General features: G+C 39.3%; 1 long non-coding RNA gene across 2 annotated transcripts in view; it reads left to right on the plus strand.

The window, feature by feature from the left end:
- Positions 1-21,802, plus strand: part of LOC139612426 (uncharacterized) — a 176,218-nt gene that overhangs the window by 98,538 nt on the left and 55,878 nt on the right. The gene's annotated exons all lie outside the window — the stretch shown is intronic.

Here is a 21,802-nt window from a genome sequence, read left to right on the forward strand (position 1 = left end):
TTTTTTATCAATTATTAATAAGAAAATAGCAACATACAGGGGTCAGTGTTAGACTTTTCAAAATACAGTAGTTCTGTACAGACAAGGTCGGATTTGAATAGAGGATTATTGAAGCACTACTGTATCAAGCAGCGTTTGCAGATATTTTTGTCATGCAACCCTTTGTGTATTAAAAAACACTATAGATTCATTTCCCATTGAACAAAAACTAATGGAAGAATTTAATTGAAGTCAATACTGGGCAATTTCATTCAGCTTGTTCTTCAGTTTGCTGATACTTATGATTGCTTATACTTGTTATCGGTGGTGTTTTTCTTATTTGCGGTCAGAAAATTAATTGCTGCTGATGCTATGGTGTTGTTCTAGTCCAGAATTTACAGAACTGTGGAAGATGAATGCCAAAAGTTTCAAAAACATTGCTGCTGCCAGGATGTCATCAGTTTGAAAACACTGATTGAGCGCACGACACAATAGTAGCCTGACAGAGTGAAAAGTGGCACATAGAGTTCAAGTTCAAGTGTGTTTCGATGCACATTTCATACACGCGACAACACACTTTGCTTTACATAAAATTAGAATGCAATCGCAACACAAACATAGGAGAGCAAGTGCCAAGGATAAATCTGTTTCAGCAGCTATACCAAATTCACTGCACACACATATGCCCACACAAACACACACACACACACACACACACACACACACACACACACACACACACACACACACACACACACACACACACACACACAACAAGAACTAAGACTGTTCTGAAAAGTAAGGTTTTTAACCAGCTTTTGAAAGTGTTCAGTATGGGGGCATGAATACAAAAGGAAGCCTCCTCTGTTACAGAGTTAGTATGAGCAATGGTTAAAAGACTGGGGACCTGAGGTTTCTTGCTGATTTGTATCTAATTAAGATGTCTCTTATTTACTGAGGTTCAAGGCCGTTAGAGATCTTCGTACACCAGTCACAAAATTTTAAGATTGATTTTAGTTTTAATGCAGAGATCTGAGAACAGGTGTAATATATCCAGCCTTTTTGGTTCCGCTGAGAACCCGTGCAGCCACATTTCAAATTAACTGTATTCTCAACAGAGCTGATTTTGGGATGTCAGTGGCATCGGGGTCTGTTAGATTGTCAACATGAATATTAAAATCACATAAGTGGAAGTAACTCAAAACAAGCCATATTTCGATGTTGGTGGCTGATAGAGAGAAATAGTCAAAATTGTGACATTACAGTTTATAGGTACAGCAGGGTATTCAAAATACATGAAATACCACCACAGTTTTCACACTGCATTTGGTTGTACAGGCATTTCATCCATGCATTGGCAATAAAGTTGAATCAGTCTGATGTTGCTGATGTCTGTTCTGTTCCCTGGTCAAATAGTTTAGTTTTGTAATCCTGATTGGTCCGTACTGTTGTCGCCTCATCTTCATCATAGCACAGAGCATGTATATCGCTTCTTCATTATATATCATATATTTGCATCGAGAGGCACATTACAGTATGCATCCTTTCACATTGAATTTGAACTTGTTGATTTGATTTGGCATCTCACAGCATTTTCAATCAAAGCCCTCTCAGCTTATCTACTATATTTTCACAGAGGCTTGTTATGTATCATTGCTTAAGATAAAAATTATAGCAAGTTTCCTACAGCAAATCATACAATCTGGAAGTTTTTTTTTTTTTGTTTTGGTAGACTCCTGGGGAAATGACTCACCTCATTAATTTTTATGATGGATGTGTGTTTTCTCCTACTGTGAATGTTCTGCTATGGGTTCAGATGCACATTACCTGTCTCTTGGCAAAACCAAGGGTTAAAGGATGAAAACATAACACCTAAGCAATGAAAGTTTTTTCTCAGTTTAATAGTTTCACTTCTACAGCCTTACTTGGTGTTACCACATATTACTGTGTAACCTAACTGAAACTAGGCTAACTGGAAATTAACTCAGTTTTCTGACATTTAACTTTTCTCTACTTGTGCTGTGATCACTCCAAATATTAGCATTCACCATTATCCCTTGATTACTGCTTGTTATCATAGATGCTGCTGTTCAGCCAAAGTTACGTACTGTAAGGCTTTCTGTAAGGAGATATTTTACATTTTGCTATTGCTACATATCCAATCCGCTCTGATAAAGCTGCGCTCCTCAGAGGGCCTATTATAACCTCTTGTCTTGTAAATGAAATAACGGCTGAACCTCTGCTCAAGTGACAAAATAAAAAATAAGCGTTATTTGCAGCCCTAAACCAATCACATGATCAACCCTTAACCTTTGGGCTGGAGGTTTAGAAATAGACACAGCAGTTTAATGTCCCTCCAGCAAAGAAAAGGGAAAAAACTGGATGGAATGATATATAGATATATAATGAAGAGACGATATACATTGATCTGTGCTATGCTTGTAGATAAACGTCTTGCTGAACAGACACACATACAAACAGTGGGCTTCCTCTCCATGTTTTCTCATGTCGAGTGATACCTGCTTATTGATCCATGTGTTGCTCTGAGATCTAAGGGATGAGTCGATTGCTCAACATGAGAGACCCTTTCATGTTCTCCCATCTGTGGGGCTCTGCTGTTACTAATGACCTGCAGGGAGGTGTGGAATTCAGCTTTCAACCACAATTTAAACCTGAAAATAGGGGTGTTTACGAGGAATCAAATGTTGTGGGGGTCCTGTGGATCTGTGTGTCATGTGTGTTGGGCTGTTTTTCAGGAAAATCTGCTAATTATTGCAGATGAAACAATGAAAAGGAGACTGCCACAAGGCCTGCAGATCCCCAGCACACAAACACACAAGCACACTGTATGTGGGTATAGAAAGAGTAGTGACAGTTATCTCATTGCTCTGAGCGCTGCTGCTTCGAGTAATCAGCAACCTGAAGGAGATAAGTTGTGACAGAACGAGGAGTAAGGAGGGAAAAAAGGAACTGAAAAAGAAAACAACTCACATTCATCTCAGACTTAACAGGGATCTGAAAACTTTGAGGCCATCTGCCACAGAGATAAACAACTTTGCTACACTGATGAAAACGACACAGATGTGTCAATGAGGAGTTGGATTCAACTTTAATGAACAAAACAGTTTTGAAAAAGGGAGGAAGAACAGTAACGAAGAGCTAGATTCTGATGAGAGGTGACTGTTAAGGTCACTTCTGTTGTGAATCTGGATGTTTCATTATGTGAAATTGAAACTTTTTTTCTAACATCTATGAATCCTTTTCATAATTAGTTTCTCAGTGCAGGTCTGAATAGGGCAGAGCAGATAAAATGCTCTTTTCCCTGACAGCTTCCCTCAGGACTTCCTCAGTTCCCGGCCGACTATTTTATGCCACCAACCTGTCCCAGGGCTTCCCTGGGCTGTCCTTCCAGTCTCTCCGGTATGGTACACCTTCCAGGGTAAACCTCCAGAGCTGGTTCCTCTTAAAGCGCATATCAAATTTCAATTAGGGACCAATTTAATAAGAGAAATTAAGAAACAGTCTCTCAAAAAATAACCTTTTTACAATTTAACACTGCTATTGTTTGTTATGAATTGGCAGAGAAGGATATTTTCCTCCTTTTATTTCTCTTATTGTGACTATGTGGTTCTTGCAGAACGTCCAGCATTCATTGTATTAACAGCAGTTACTGCCAAAAGTCACCGCCAGCATTTTGCACCAACACAGAGAGTGTGATTAAGTTTGCTCTGCAGTGATTGTCTGGAATTGCCTGATGTTCACTGAGCTCGTAGCAACTGTGAAACCTGTGAGACCTGAAATGATGAAGCAAACTAACCTTTCCACTTTTTAAACCACCTGTCACCCAGTGCATTAATATAGTTTTGTATTTTTGTCAAAATTTACCAAAAAAAAAAAAAAAAAAAAAATCTAACTAAACATTTATTGAGAGTGGCAGAGAGAAATATTGGTGTGATGAAACAGATTTCATTCTGAGGTTTTAACAGCCTGCCTAGCATTCTGCCATACACAAAAGACAGTAGAGAAAAGGGTTGTGATAGAAATAGAAGGATGCCTCAGATAGACCAAGTTGGGCCTTTGTAAAGTTCTTGAAGTTTGTAAATGTAGAAGAAAAAATGGATAACCCAGAGCCAAACCAGTAGCATTGCAACTGTTGTCGGAACTGTTGTAGGAAATTTCCTTCACTGGCTGGATCACACACAATTGCACTTTTACAGGAGCACCAAGATGACACTTAATAGATCTGTTTTACCAGTTTGCACGGCTGCTAGCAGCTCACTATTGCTCTTTGATTGCATGTCATGACATCACTCCTTTTGCGGTTGTGTGTGTCCTGCATCCAAACAGAAATGCAAAGTCCGCAGGCAGTGGAAGAGCTAACCTGCTAATTTTGGTGTAAAAAGGGTATTAGTGTACTGCTGCTTTTCTACAGGCATATGGCGATAATAAACCATGTGTCACTCATGTTTACAATGGGTAATGTTCACTACGCTAGCTGTACAGAGGTAGGATATAGCTATGACTATTCTGGCTATCCAAGCTGAAAAGTGCAGCCTTCATTAGTGACAGTCCCTACAGGGGTGGTTATTATCTTTCATTATAATGTTTTGACATAAGTTTTGAGTTTTGCACATCACCTGCAGGCGAATGATGGCAGCTGTTAGTGGAGGACAAGTAGCATTTTGGTTTTATGTGGTACACAGCAGCAAGATACCAATGTTAAGTACTGGCATGTGTCAGTAAAGAATGGTATATGCTGTTGTAAGTAGCTGTGCGTATAGTCGTGTTTGTTATTTTGTCCGGGAATTTTCACAGTGATATTGTAACATGTTGGTGCCAAGACATGACAACCTCCAATATGGCTGCCAAGAGCATTTCACCTCCTGAAAGCCCACCGTAAAGCTGCTTGCTCTTAAGTGCATAGATGCTGAAACCTGAGATAGCCTTGTGATTTATCAGCCACATCTGTCACATATTTCAATGCTATCTGTGTACCTGCACTTCACAGGAGCAATCCGTTCTCACAGTGTGTGAACTCCCTGTGATAAAGCCTCATTCACTCACTCTGATGGAGGAGTCGCTAGATACAAACCTGGGTCAGTGCAGTTTGAGATTAAGATACGTTTTATTACACTTGCAGGGAAATTTGTCTTGCACACTGAAGATACACAAGAAAAAGTAGAAGATCAAAGCACTGAACAGCAGTGTAGCTTATATGGCCCATAGGCGAGCAGCTAAAAGACAAGTAAAGCTTTGTGAAGATTTTCTGACCTAATGATGGACTTTTCCATTGTTCCTTCTGTTTTATTCCTCTGTTTCTATCTATTATAACAAAGTATGAATGCACAGCGACGTTGAATGAAACAGAGCTTTTAAGATGACAACGGCATCTACAGATGTACTTAAGGTGCAAAAAAGACATTACAAAGCAATGAAGGAAGATGAATGGATAAATTCAATCCCACCTCCTACATATTAACAACCCTTCCTTGCAGTCCTCATACTCCCCTTTTCTCCTGTCCAAATCCTCTTCTCCTTCCCTTACCACCAAATTTAAAGAAGATTGAATTTTTTACCAGGAGTATGTTGAGCTAGAAGCAACAAGGCACAAACCAGCCAGGGGGTTTGGCTGTGAAGCAAAGGCTGCATGGAGTAATCTCATAAATAACTCCAAGGCTGGCTGAAGACACCCAGTAAAACATGTCTGTTTATCCCAATGTTTCATAGCTAACAGGTGAGGACGGATGCTAAACTTTGCAGCTTTCACGTTAGGATTATCCCAGCTGACGAAGGCTGACATTGATGCTAAATGTTGCTCTGTATTTTCAATCAAAATTTTCAACCAAAATAACAGATTTATCAATGAAATTCGTAGTCATTTTTGAAATAATGTGTCTTTGATTTCACACAGATGTAAATCAAAGCTTTTTTCTCATTTCTAGCCAACAGCAGACACATTTTTCAGCTGAAATGACAAATGTCACAGGTTTGATCACAAAACTGTCTCAATAATTGCAGACAAATGCACTATTTGTTTCATTGCTTAAAACATTTTGATGATGTCCTTGGAAAGGCTAAACAAAGACTCCACCTCCACATGTGGAGAAATCAAAAGCTTATCCTGCTCTGTCTTGTCACAGTTGCTAAGATGTAACTGTCCAGGATTTTAGTGAACACTAAGTTAACTGGATGACGATAACAATACGAAATAAGGACCAAAACAATGAAAAATAAGAGCCAGATTTGCATGAAATAGCAATTTTCCTTTAAGAAAAGCCCTCACTCTAACCCTAATGCCTCAGTGTATCAGTCTAACCTTAATTCACACTGACTCATGGGTAAGTCCATTCACACACAATTGCAGCTCTTCAGATAACTCATGGATCAAGACGCCTCAGCACTCATATGATTACACGCGTGCAAAACTCTTTTCCACCTCATTTTGCAGCCAGAGACACATGGGATTTGAGTAAAGCACTTTCACACAATCATTAAAGAGCCTGACCTAAATTAATGAGGACAACTGGCTAATACGTGGATAGTAATATTAAAGCTGTTTTTCTCCTGCCTTCCACTTTTTTTTCCTCACACTTCATTTCCACTGCACACACACACACACATCTCTCCATCTCTCACCCCTGTCGTTGTTTTGGGTTTTCAACTTTCCCAGTTTCTCTCACTCGTCCTCTCTCTCTCTCTCTCTCTCTCTCTCTTTTTCCTCTCCCTCATCACCTCTGTCTCTTTTCTCCTCCTCCTCCTTCCTTTTTCCCTGAGCGGCTGAAACGTTCCCACCCAGCTGAAAGTCGGCCTTTGAGCCTCAGCGCCTTTCTGTGGCTTCAGGCAAAATAAGCAGAGAATTACCAAGATGAGTGAGAAATCCTAATGACTGCCTGCCCTCGGCCGCCCAATCCAACCATTCACTGTTCAGCATCAGTGTGTGGATATGCTTCACCCTCGGTTTATATTCATAATTGATGGATTTTTATGCAGAGCACTGAGAAACTTGCCTTGTATACTGTTCTTCCTCACTTGTTTTTGTTATTGCCTTTGCCTGTGTCACTCCTTACTCTTGTATTTGGAGTGGTTAGACACTTCTTCCAGAAGGTGTCTGACTTTTACCCAAACCAAACTTCTATTTCTGTGTAAATTGCAGAAAGAGCAAGAATATGCAGCAGGGATTCCACCCAGGAGATTTCATTATAAGATCCAGGCTGGAGTTTGAGGATTCAGCCATTCATCCATGTGCTTTATTCAAGCAGGATAATACTCTTTGTAGAAGCTTTGAAACATCTGCCATGACAAGCAAGCTTAGTGAGCATGTATAGGGTATATGTGGTATATGGGACATGCATATTGTGTTTGAGGTAGGTGGGCCAATCTCTCTTTGCATCATTTCAAAAAATTGAATAAGTGATGAGGAGTTTGTTTTGGATTTTGTTTTGCTTGTCCATTTTTAAACCTGTTTCCTCCACTTCTATTGCATTTCTTGGCTTTTCCAAAAAGTGTATCCCACGTCTCAGATACACTCTGCTGGCTGCAGTTATGTACACTGTTGAATCTACAGAATTCATGGAGATAGCATACCAGAGAGCAGACCCAGGGCTGACAAATATAATGGTGTCGCGAGTTAATAAATGTGTGGTCATCATGGGTGAAAACGCCATAAATGACTCAAACTGATGGAATCCTTGGACCCAGAGTTTGTTGAGTTTGCTGCAAGTGATCTTTCAGGAAATATGGTGCTTAGATTGAGGCTGAAATGAATAACTCGAGAGACCACGAGAAAGTGATTAAAATCCTTTTTGAATTCCCTGCCTCATCATTGCAGTATTACACAGCGTACAAGTGCACAAACCGTAATCACTGTTGCACCAAGAGATGATGCTGGGAATTGATCCCACAAATGGAGGGAGCAGAGATAGGCAGTAAAAAAAAAAAAAATTCAGTTATAGGAGTTCATTTGAAAGTGGCCACACTTCCTGTTCTAACCGCTGGTGCCATGCTGTATATAAATGGTTACATATTATGACAATACAGCAGCAGTGACATATGTTACTAAAACAACAGGAATCTTTAAAAGGCTTTGGCCCTGCTCATGAAATTGTTGCTTTATGGTGCATTTTTTAAAAACCTATACAGTTGTTTAATGAATTGTAACATATTTTTGTACAGGAAAACTACACCTGATTAAAAGGGTACAGTGGATACTCAGTTCCTGTTTATACTATATTGGTTGTCTGCATGCACAGACATTTTCATGTTTGCTGGGCTGTACACTTGTACAGCACATGCTGTTAAGTTTTGGGTTGTGTACAAACTGTGCAGATCATGAAACTTACGTCACAGACATTGTAGCCATGTGGAAGCAATAAGCATAATTTGTGTTTAAGTTTGTAAGAAGCTTGGCCTCCTCAGTCTCTCTCACTTAACAGTGAACCTCCTGCAGTTCATGTTTATTGTATAACAAGTGACAACCCAGAATTCATCAGGTTCACCTCACATTAACGTGATTTTGTTGTGTTATGATTCCTGTTTTCATGGCAGCTACAGTATTGTAACGTGATAACTGAACATTATTATCAGATATTAGGGGAATATTCAACCAAGAAAATAATGTACAGTTTCTGCCTTGATGAAGTTCAGTGGTTATAGTATATATTTTGAGTCCTTGTCTCTGTGACACAAAGCAGCACCTAACTGTAATTTCATCTAGAGATAGGTGTCGTCATGTGACTTAATTCTGTCATAATCAGCATTTCCTCCCCGATCTCTGCTTGTGTGTCTGTTTGTCGTCCCTTTGATTAGATTTTCTCTAGTGTGTTTCTTATTTATGCTATGCTGTGTCACAGCAAGGCAGAGTGTGTGTGTTTCACAATTACGTGAAGCTGAACAAGGCAGGCTGACTGACGGGCTCTCTGCTTGTCTCTCAAAGGGGCAGCGAGAATTGAGTAGCAGTAATCCACCACACACTACGGGGATTTCACACTGCGGCTCCATGCCTATACTCTGAATTATTTGCTGCCAAGGGAATTTCACACTAACACACACCAGGGGTCCCTCTGAACTGACTATGTCTGTGTTAGTGTGTCTATACTGGGAGAGCAATTAGATCATTGATGATGATTGATGTGGCTGCTTGGGGATGAAGGAACACACACGCACACACACGCACACACACACACACACACACACACACACACACACTCCCTCCCCTTTTCTCCGCACCACCCAGTCCGGTTACCATCAATCGGCTAATTGCTTTACGCTTCAGCTCGCTGAGTTTGAGGATTGAATCACTATTCAATTAGAAAATAGAGCTATTCTCCATTGTCCCATGAGTGTGAAGCCTCAGACACACACAGAGTGCACACACTTTTTTTTTTTTTTTTTTTTTTGTCAGTCTGTCTCTCTCCCCACTCGGTAGCCATGGTGATGCTGAAATGAGTGGGAACATGATGAGGAGTATGATCAGTGAGATTATTCCCCCTTCTTTGAGATGTGGAGGTGCAGCGCCAGGCGGGAGGAATCGTTTCCTCTGATCAGTTTCAAGTATCTCAGGGAGAAGAGCATCGTTTGTCAAAACATCTTGTCTGTGGGATTTGTTTCTTTGGTCGGAAAAAAAAAGACAGCTGATGACATCACCCTTTGCTCAAGGACTGTAAAGTGGATATTTCACTATTTTCTCACATTTTATAGATAAAATGAGTATTGACTGATTGTGAAAATAATAAAAAGATCAACTGATAATAAATCAGTCAGTAATAACAGCCCTAATGACACTTCAACTGCTTTCATCTCTTGCCGACTGATGCTTCAGTGGCTTCAGTGTTGTTACTTAAACTACTTCAGGCTGTAAACTGACACTTCACATGCTTTCAGCAATTACACTTCAATTACTTATACATTGACACCTTGGCTCCTTTCAATGCCTACACGTCAGCTAGAAACTACAGTGCCTAATGAAATGAGTTAAAGTTAAAAGTTAAATCACAAGTAAAATTTTAAGACCTTTTCCAATGTTTGCACTTGCAGTTTTCATCACAAGCAAGCACACTCTACTTTTAAATTTGAAAATGTAATTTGATTTATTAATTGATTTTTCTCAAGTAAATCTGAAAAAAAAAAAAATAAAAGGTGTAATTTTCGTTTCAGTTGTATGCCCAAAGATGATTGGCATGTTTTATTTCCTATATTTTACCAGGAAGTCCCATTAGTATAAAAAATATTTTACAAGAGCGACCTGGCCGAGATAGCAGCCATACAAACTCACCTCATATTAAAATACAGCATAAAACACGAAATGTCTCCATCAACACGTTCTTTATGACGCCCTTAAAATTTTTAATGGATATAAATTTAACTAATGTTGGATCTTTTTTCATGTTGGAGACAAATCGAAGGTAGAGGGTGGACGTGTGGGTCTGTCATCACACACACTGTCTCTGTCCAACAGAAAATGGAAAATACACATATTTAATATGCAAGTTATCATAATTAAACATCACAAAAACTAGCGCTATAAGGATTCTCTATATACAAGATCAGGTTTAATTACTGAGCAAATTATGAGAGTGTGGTAATTATCAGTGTGATGTAATAAGCATATTCTGCCATCAAAAGGGCTGCATATGTTATTTCATCTGCACAGTAAAGTTAGATTTTATATAAAAAGTTGATTTTTGCTTATGATCTGTTGGTGAAGTGCAGAATGGTGCATTTTAAAATGTTACTCAAAGGTCTTTCTCATTTTTCTCCCTTCAAACTTGGTTTCTCCCCCACACACAAACTGAGCCACAGACACAGCTGATATGTGCAGTGTTTTCACTGCTGTTTGGTCAGCAGCCATTTTCCATCACTGGTTTCATGCTACAATTAGCATGCAGTATAAAAGATATGCATTTCAGAAGCAGCCCTGCTTCCGCGTATCAGCCAGCAGGAAACTCAGCGACACACACAAGCGCGTTCACAGGCACGATGATTGGCAGGTGTAGGTCTCCGTGTCCTTTCTGATAAGGTCTTCAATGTGGAAGTCAATTTTTTCTGGAGACTGCAAAGTCTACAGAGTGAATCATCTCAAAAGTCAAGGACACAGCGTGAATGTCAATAGAATTTGCCTCATTTTCTACCTCTCTGTCTCCTCTCTCATGCTCTCTTGTTCAAGGTTTCAGTTAAAAACTGTGACTGTGCCTAGCCCTAGGAAATTCCCCATGGTGTCATGGTGACAGACACCATGCTACACACAGGAATGAAAGCTCGGTTGATAATTGGGAGATGGCATTGAATAAGGTTGAGTGATTGGACCCATATATTGGCTATTTGATATTATCATCCACCATCACCGGTGGATTTGTTTTTTTTGGGGGTGTTGAAGGGGGCAGCTGATCTTGGTGAAAGTGTAACTAAGGAAGATGGTGTATTAGCAAACACTTGTGCAAATTAGTAACATTGGAGTCATTTGCTGACATTTTACAAAGATGGTAAATTGCTTTGTTTGGGTGTTTCGCTTTGCCGGTTGCATTAAAACCAAAATAATCCAAATAGGTGGTTTGTTGAAAATGGGGAGTGGGGATTATTTGTTTTAATTAGAGATAGATTTTGTGTAATAATGAGAAAAATTTGTGAAATCATGGTTGTTAAAACAAGAAAAGTTTCTTTTGAAACCAGTTATTTAGTAAATAGCACCAATGATTAAATATGTGATGATAATGACAAAATATGATGGAATAACATTATTGATATCTTCTCATAATGGGAATTGCTTGTTATAACAAGAAACTGAGCAAATGTTTGTCATGGGAGCAACAATACACTAACACACCCGGAAATGTGATGTGTGCAGATGTGGGTCTTCATCAGAAACACACACAACAACAAGCCTCTTCTCTGCACACTGTGTGTTATTAATTACCTCTTTTAATTGGGAAAATGTGAAACCAACAGGTTGCCTATAACCCAAGGAAGATTAAAAAGGTTTTTCTTGGGGGGGGGGGGGGGGGGGGGGAATTAACTTTTTCTTTCCGCTTTTTCACTTTTTCCTCCTTTTGTTTGTATAGAAACATCCATGAATGATATTTCCGGATTAGGACCTTGATGCATGAAAAAGCTTTTTATTTAAAGATGATATGCCTGTGTGGGTGTATGAACAGACACAGGCACACACTTCGCTTTCCCATCATTGGAAGCTGTAGTATGTGTTCCAGTAATCCTTTTAGAAGCACATGGAGACTCATATGGCGTAATAATTCTCGTGGCACGGTGTCAGTCCCATTTAAAATTGAGATGTATTCCTTTGCTGACTTCACTCAACTGAAAGTCTATGTGGGAATCATGTGTGTGGAAGCCTTTCTCTAACAAATCCTTGAAATGGGGTCCTGGCACATGTGTTTTGACACATTTAGTAGCCTCACAGAACTCACTCAGATTTGTTGAAAGAATCATTTGGCATTTATTAGTGAGGGATGACTGAGGAGTTTCCCTCTCCTGCTTGACTGGACCAAAGTACTGCTTATTGGGCTTCTTTGCTATTTAATACACTAAATCCTGCATGAAAGATTTGCTAACCATGGAAAGTCATAAGCATTTCATATTCCATCAAATCAAAGCGTCAAGGGGGCTCACTGGATGCTCACAAACAATCTTTCCTTTATAGTAGTTCTGATGAAGAGAGCAGTATGGTTGTAGATATGTCCGTTCTTTAGCTTAGAATACACAACATATTTACATATTAAAATGAAAACCTGTTGGGATACAGAACTTAGTCAACCTCTGTATTCAAAGCTTTGTTTTAGCTGAATTATGAAAGTTTAGCACTCTAGCTTAATATCATGCTAACTGCTAGGCATGTGAAAAAGTGAGTCTAAAAATGCTGATTTTAAAGTTATGTTTGAATGTTACGCAACATTAATATGCTAATATTTGATATTAAATGATTAAAAATGTTAGTTTGTTAGCATGCTAACATCTAATAGCTAGTTTTAAGTTTTGCAACCGCTATAGACATTAGTTTAAAGGTCTGTTGAGATTGAAAATGCAAATTTTAGAAATGGTACAATTTCATATTGGGTAAAACCACAGTTTAAAGTTGTGTGAGTTGAAAATGTTTCAACGTGAGTAAAAAGTTTACCCTCGCCCTGAGGCTTAATGGCTCGATCGATATGACAAGAAAAAGGAAATGGGTTTGGAGCAAATTCAATATATCATTTTTGACAAAAAGTAACATTTTTGACTTGCTGGTGGCACCAGGGGAAAAGTCACCAAAGTCATTTTTCATGTCGCGGGGATCAAGAATGTCTGTACCAAAATTCATAACAAATCAGCTGATAGTGGTTGGTAACTATTGTAGCTAAAAAGGAGCAGTACATTTTATTCCATGACTGGCTCCAGCCCAGTTTCACCCTTGAACTACTGAGAAAAGGTACAAGATTTCTCCTCTTGCTTTTTTCTTAGAGACCATTAGACCATTGTACAGCATTCAAGCCAGTGTGCTATATAATCAGGATCAAAGCTGTACTGGCTGCGTAGAGACACAGTTACTATTGCTCAGCATTTACAGTAAAAAAAAAACATAGGTCTGATAAACAAGTGTTTGCTTGCTGCAGTCAGCATTTCCAATCGAAATCCCACCAGTAATTAACTTAGAGATGTTGCAGAGTTGCACTATATTTTGTCAAATTCTCTAAATGCACTCATGCACACACACACACACACACACACACACACACACACACACACACACACACACACACAAATGCACAAGCCGGTTACAGTGTAGGCCCATATTTGCTGTAATTAATCAGTGATATCTCCAATTGCCAAGCAGAATGTAAAACACTGAATTTAAATGGAGAGAGCAAACATTAGACACCACTGGCCCTGCATGCTCACCAAGCTCCCCTGGCCCTCTCTCCCGTCTCATGTAATAAGCTGTACATTTTACCAGCAAACGGGCTTCTCTCTGTGGGCCGATCAGCTTGTTGGCCCCATCAATAAAAAAAAAAAAAAAAAGTGTGGCTTTGTTGTCTCAGAAGTATCCAGGAAGCCATCAGTTTGAGAGCATGTAAAAGGTCAACACCAGCGTGGTAAACCCAGAGATTTGCTGAAACCCTACTGAGACTGGACTTTTGTCTCCTGCAGACACATCAGAAAAACAACTTTCCTCATGCTGCCTTTCAACGCTGGATGCCAGCGGGCTGCCTTCGTGCGCTCTGTGATGGATGTGGTGTAATTTCACTGGTGTTGCTGGCTGCTTAAATGACAGTTTATTATTGGTTGGTTGTCTGTGAAGAAATTTCTTTTTAGCAACCACTTTTGATAAAAAGTTTTGAGGAAATGTTTCTACTTATTTGTGCATGAATGTCATGGTGTCATTCTATACTGGTGATGTCAGTGTTGACATGAAGATTTTACTGGATCATTATTGATTAAATCTAATCGAAATACAACCCCTTCTTCACTGAGCTCCGCTGTGTTTTGTCCACCTCAGTCTGCTAGTGTTGCAGCATATTTTCCACAGCTGGGCTCTATAGTTGGAGAATTTCCCTCCATATGCAAACGAGTAAGAGAGTGTGAACATGAAAAAAAGGTTCCACTGGTGATTGATTATGTTCTGATACCCGGGTTGGCAAAATACATTAGGCTCCAATTGTAACAAATCTGTTATCACTCATTTCTGTCTCATTAGCAGAGATTTATGTACAAAACATTCAGATAGCAGCTTCTAATTTTTAGCCGGTGCAAATGGCTTTCACCCATTAAAATGACAAACCATGACAGCAGCGGATCATATCAGCTAACACTAATTACAGTTAATTCCGGTTGATGACAGGCCAAAGTAAAACTTGACTGTTGTCGGGTTAGTTCGTGCTCTGCAAGCCGGGCTCTGTGCTCAGTACTGTGCTGCTTTTATATCCACCAGAACTCCAACATAGTGCTACGTCTTCTCTCTGGCAGATTTCATCAGCTCCATTTCAGGGGTCACATCCTGTAGTTAAACTTTTATTCATATCCTATCAATAATGTAAGCTAATCAGCTTAATCGTTTTGAACCGGGACCTCCAGCATTTGGTTCAAGTAGCTTGGAGAAAAATAAGGCGTCGGATGTAGAATTTGGATGTTACTTCAATATTTGGTCAGTGAGCATTGGCTCGGATGTTAGGGAACACTTGATCCCTACTGAGTACATATACATATAAGACAATAAGACAATAGTATCCAGCTTTTTGCGTCTTGTCATTGTTTTGATCATATTTGGGATATGATTTCTGATAAATTGCAGTGGGCATAGTTTTTAACTTGCAAATTAATCTTGTAGGATTTGGAGGATTTCCCGGTATCTCAGCCGCTCTCTGTCATTTCTGTTGCCTCCACCGTTGAAGTGGAACCGGATCAGTTCATCTATCAGGGCATTTACGGTTCTGCTTGATCTGCCTTTGCCATCTCATCAGTGGCTACTCCAAAAACCCAATCACAACCTGAATACTAATGTCCATCCAGCTTTTTAAGCACTTCATCCATGGGCAAAATGATGGTAAAACAATAACTGTTGCTGTAGTTTCTTGTGCTTCCTGCTCTCTCTAAACCACTAACTGCTTTCCTCCTTGTCTGTGTAAACCCAGGAGATTGTTCTATTCAGAATGAGATTTCTCCACTGTTGGCCTCTCTCACTACATTAATAATTGTTGTAGCTGATAATATCTGTAATGAAGCAAAGACTTGGTTTTAATTTCAGAGGTGTTGGGGACATTTTAATCACCACATGAAGGTTTTGCTTTTTCTTTTGTGGTATTACAGGCAACAATTTCACTGCTCCTCTGCTTCTTTTACACTTCAGTGGCACCAAAACACGTACATGCACAGAAAGGTCTGACCAACATTAGGGGGACACTTACAAAACTGTGTGTTATTGTTACAGTCAAATTCACTTATAATGTCTTTATCCCAACTGTAACAAGATCGCTTATGTCTTTGTATTTGATTTGTTCAATCATAAAATCATTCTGGCCCTGCACAGGAGAGGGTACATTTATTAAAGATGTCTCTAATTTTTTTAATTGTGTTATTACAGCAGTAAATGTTTAAACAGATTTTCCTATTTTATTTTTTCTTGAAATACAAAATTTAGACAGATCACACACTCTGGTTGTGTTTTGATAAGATTCCATGCATAAAAAGCCTGAGCAGCATAATGTTTGTTATATTTACAGTATATTGAATTTCTGACCAGGGAAATAATTCAAGTGTCGTCCAGAGTAATTTTAATGTCCTGTAATGGCCTGCACAACAAGCAATTGAACACCACACCAGAAAGAAATTCATCAGAGCCTTTTAGCTTTGATGTAAAAGGCTCTTGATTCACTTGGCGTCTAATTAGCCCAAAAAGAAAAGCCAGGTTTCTGTGTTCCTAATGTTGTTTCTTCATTATTGATTTCATTGTATTTTACTCAAAATTAATGTATCTAGCAAACCTTTCACCGAGAGCCGCATCAGCAGGATGATCAGCAGCCTCCTGGGACACCTTCATAGGTTACTCTGTACATGCAATATGTTCAGTCCTTTAACGATTTCATCTTGGTCTCAGACAGTAAAACTTTATGACTGACCCTGTGTCTTGCTTCCGTATGTGACCTTAAAGCAGACAATTTTTTTCCGGGCTTCCCTTTAAGTTATATTTAATTTCTTGTGTCACTGTGTAGGATTTGTTTGTGTATCTAATCATTGGGACAGTAAAAACAAGTTTTATTGGTGTGTACCAACCAAGGACAATACAGTAGGGGTATATGGCAGTAAGAAAGGCCATGAAAGCTTATAAAATGACACATCACATAATAAAACCATGGCACAGAGAGAGCAATAAGGCTTTATCTCTCCTCACTTTCTCTCTTCTCGGGAGCGGTGTCCCTGTAGCAAGTAAAAAGAAGTGTGAATCAAAACAACCGCTTCTCTCGCCTCGATTCCTACACGCTGTGAGCTCAATGGTAGATAATGATTTCTATGATTCTTCCTTGTACGACTGCCGACACCCATTGTTGGGTTTTGAATAGTTTTTGGATGACGCCATTTTTCCAGGTTTTATTGAAATTTCAGCAGCTCAAGATCAGTCAATAACCTTAATGGTACAAAGGAAAGTGGTAAACTGTGCGTGGTAAAACAAACAAAAAAATCTATATAAAAAAAAAAATAATAATAATAATTAAAAAAACTGAAAAATCATAAATCTCTTAGAAAACAGACCTATTTCAGGAATTAAGAAATTGGTGAAGATTCCTTATTTTTAAAATCTTCACTTGTTTATTTGTTCTGTGCTTTAATTTCAGAAGCACTGAGGCATTGAATTATATAAATCTAAATAACAGCTGGAAAAATTGATGTGTTCTGAAACATTTGACCCAGAGAGTCCATAGTGAGCCAGAGGGCTTGTACTGCTTCCCAGGAGCTCTGTGTGTGTCTGTGCATGTAAACTGTTGTACTCTGCAGAGTGGGGTCCTCCAGCGCTCAGCAGGTTCTTCTCAGCAAACAATAAAAGCAGTAAATTTATGTCTTTCTTTCTTCATTTCCTCGCCTGAACATGGTAGAGTTTATCTGTGCCTGTGCGTGTTTATATCTCTGCCTTTTTGTGTGTGTGCCACACATCCCAGAGTGCACTGCAGAAGCAAATCAACAGCCTATGCAGCCTTAATGTCCCATAAAGCTCCCACACTCCCCCACAGCTGTCCCCCCTGTGTGCACTTCACAGGCTGGTCCAGCACTCCTTTCTCCCCCCATCCTTTAAGGACACTCTTTTTCCTTTCACTCCTTGAATGAGACTTGGATGATATCATGTGGAACTTGAAGCTGGTCACTAGTCTTGCTGATACAATCAGGCCACCACCACACCACTGCATACAGATGTCGTATACTCTCTGCAGATGCATTGTGTTCCGTTGTGTTTTTTTTATTCTTTTTTTACTTAGATTCTACAGTGTCAAGTGTAAACAAGACTATGTATTTCATCACTCCAAAATTATTCTACACAATATCAGACCAATAACTGCCTAATCCAATAGATGGGGCATATTGGGAATGCAGATTAGTGTCCGGCATTTTCTGCAGTATGCCAGCAAATTCTGCATCAGAACATCCTTATAAAAAGAATCTAGAATTTTGTCTTGTTAGCATATACAACACGCTGCATGATGCTTTAGACACCATAGTTGTTGATATTCCTGTTTCTAAAAGTCTCTGAGCCCTCCTGTCCAGGGCTGCGATTGGTCAAGGTTCAGTCTCCGCTGTCTCCAGTCTTCTTCTCCCCTGCCATTCCTGCGTTTCTTCACATCACCACCACCCTCAGACGTGGGGAATAGTGTGGAACCACTAGCAGGAATGTGTGTTGTGTACCTTTAAACATTTCTGGATTTTGAGTGTTGGCTGTGCATCATGAAACAGTTGAAGATGTCCCTTTTGAAAATGTCACAGATATTTTCTGACATTTCAGAATCTTGTAAAGAATATTACACATGCAGATCTTGCTGCATTATTGCATTGTATTATATTGCATTGGCACCACTGGCAAAATGCTGTGATAATGCTGAAAGTTTAAGCTGTTATTTCCACTCCTCTACAGATGTGACTTTTGCTCTCTGGTGGTTAATGAGCCACGCCAAATCTAACACCAGGTGTGCTTCCTCAGCTGTCTCGAGGAACGAAAACCTGCAGCAGAGCAACTTTAGTGAGCTGAGATAGACACAAAGGCAGTGACCCATAAACTAAGGACGTTTCCAACACTTAAATAAAAACAACTTGGCATTTTAAACCAGTTGTTCCAGTCAACAAACCTGAGCAGAGTGTGGACTCAGAAGTTAATGTGATGTTGCCTTTTTCTGCATCCGGATCTGATGATTCCTTATTATGGGACATTATTGAACTAATGTGTATATATAAAGACAAAAACTACTACCCCATATTTATATCTTATTTCTACTTATTTCTCTATTTTTCTTTGTATACATTTTCTGTTTTCCTATGAATATTTCCCTTTACCCTTTTAAATTACACATTTCAATTTGATCATTTCCATTAAATTGTTTCTGTTTTTCCATTTCAGGAATTTACATTCTTCCTATTTCAGTTTCCTCATTCCCCATGCCAATGATGGCAAGGTTATCCTGAGAACTAAAATTTCATAATATTTCTTTTTGCCATTTTTGCTTCTTAATTTAATTTCTGGTTTTAATTAGCATCCATATGTAAGTGCTTTTCTAAAAGCCGCAGTAATGGAAAGATGAATTCTAGCTGAATTGTCTTTTCTAAATAAACAGATGATAAACTATGTAAAAGTCATTCACTTGCTTTGCATCAAAGACATTAGACTGCATATTATAGTCCTGACTGCATTTTAAAAGCTAAATGGACTGCACTTATGGAGCACTTTAGGATTCTCCACTCAAAGCGCTTTACACCACAAGCCACATTCACCCATTCACCCTCACATTCAAACAGAGCTTCTTTCTATGCATAACTTTCTATCACACACACATTCCCATGATACATTTGGGGCAATTTGGGGTTCAGTATCCCACCCAAGGACACAGGCAATGAACTATATAAAAATACCTTATTGGAATCAGTTCAGATTAAACACCCAATTAATATTTATCAGTTTCACAGTAATAAATGTATCTAATTAAACTGCATCATGTCAATATCAGAGGTGAATGGACAATACCTGATCACATTTCCAATTAAAAAAACATACAATCTTCCACAATGTCAGTCAGACACCCAGTTCCTTTTTCTTTCTCTCTCATCTGTTCCCTGACACTTCGCCTCTCTCCTTCTGATCTTTGTCCCTCTCTTTCTTCCTCTTCCTGACACCACCTCTCGCTCGTTCTCTCACATTGATTAATTCCACAGGGCTGCCGTGTGATTCTTTTCAAGCCCCGTCCTCCTACCATCACCCCAGGCTATGCAGACGGCCGGAGGGATAGTGACTCAGTGGATTGAAGCTCGGAGAAAAGAGAGAACTTTTCTCCACTAAAAGATCAAGACACTTCTTCTTCCCAGAGCTGTTGATAGAGAGTGTTGAAAAACCGCTCTAAGCCTTTGGTCTTCAGCAGGGGGAGAAATTATTTTACCTGCTCGACAGGTACACAGCAGCGTTTACAAAGCAGAGCCCAGCTGGTGGGGATGATAGTGTTTGAATGCTATGCTAGCTGTATATTGGTTCAGAATAAACAAACAGAGCAGGGGCTAATGTTGCATTCATGTCATATTGGAGATATCGTAATTACCAGTTTCACACTTAAGTTTAAAAGAATATTGTAAATACTGTGATGAATAATTCCATTCTTAATAAAGTGTTCTTATCCTACTTTTAGGTTTATTTTAATATCATTATCTGTTTTAAATATTGTTTTACTTGTTTTACCAGCTTTTTACCATCTTGACCCGGTCCTTTGTCAAACGTTTCTAACCTCAGTAGGACTTACCTGGCTGAGGTACAAAGGTAAAAATAAATGAGGAAAAACAGCATTCACATCAACATCCAAGTCTGTCATTCATGCTGATTAAATCTAAATTTAATGGTTAACACACTGGTATATAGTGTATGTACAGTATTTTAGTATTTTAGTGCACACAACCTACTCTGCAGTCATGCAGCTGTCTTGTCCAGTGACCTAGTGCCTGGAAATCTTTCTCTACCAAGAAAAACTCCTCACAAAGCTTCACTTTGACATTTGCCACTGAGAAGTTTTGCGAATTTAGAATTTAGACTTTTGACAAAGCAGTTAAGACTTGCCTTGTGATAAAATACTATGTTTTGTCTTGTCACAAGTCTTTTTTTTCTAAGATCTTTATTTAGATCCTCACCTGTCCACCAGGTGACCTCACTGTGTTCTCAGCACATGTGCTGCTCATTCCCTCATTAGCTCCTGGGTCCTGCTGCCGGCCTCAACAGCTGCAATACTTCATTAGTTCATCTCTCTGTGTTTATTTACTTGGTGTTTGCTAAACTTGTCTGTCAAAGAAAGGTTGTGTTGAAGTTGACGTTCACTTAGCTGCTAAATGTATCATGGTGATGCTCTGTGGTGCACCTATCCTAACACATGAATACACAGTATTCATTTCAGATGTATCAGCATCATCTGCATTGTCCATGTTATTCACATGCTCTGCTCTAGTTTTTATAAGATATATTTTTGTGAATACTTGTACATGAATTCCAGGATGTGTTAATATGTGGTTTGTCTCTCCTCTGCATTAATGGCAGCATACACTCAAGCTGGCATGTCTCCACACGATTGTGCTGATGACCCATGTTATCCCATCATGATTTGACCATGATCCCCAGAGCCTCTTGTGATGTCATACAATGCGTGTCTTGACATATTGTCATATTTCCAGTCTGCAGGGACTGTAGCATACCACTTGGATGAAGCAGGAAGTGTGTGAGCAGATGTGAGCACAAGAGTGCAGATGAACAGTCCAGTGTGACAGTCTGCAGCAGATCAGCTGCCTCTCACTGAGACGGGATGGGAAATCTATTGGAAGCCATTATAGGCACAATTTTCCATTTGAGTTCATCAGGAGTTTTTTTCTGCAGGCACTGTCTCCCTTTGATGACATAGGCCCCGTGACAAATGCTCCATAATCACACATGCCCAGGGGAAATATGCATACACTTGTTGCACCTAGCAGCCACTCTAAATGGCAGGTGGCGAGAATGTGTGATGCATGTGGCTTTTTGCACACATTTGCATGCAAATGTCTGTCTATCCTTGTGTACTCACCTGCCACTGGGAGAATCAGCATTCATATGACTTGGTCCTTCTTGGATTCATATTTAATT

The sequence above is a fragment of the Trachinotus anak genome, unplaced genomic scaffold, assembly GCF_046630095.1.
Source record: "Trachinotus anak isolate AG129_WGS33_773 ecotype Australia unplaced genomic scaffold, CSIRO_AGI_Tana_v1 ptg000031l, whole genome shotgun sequence".
Lineage (NCBI taxonomy): Eukaryota > Metazoa > Chordata > Actinopteri > Carangiformes > Carangidae > Trachinotus > Trachinotus anak.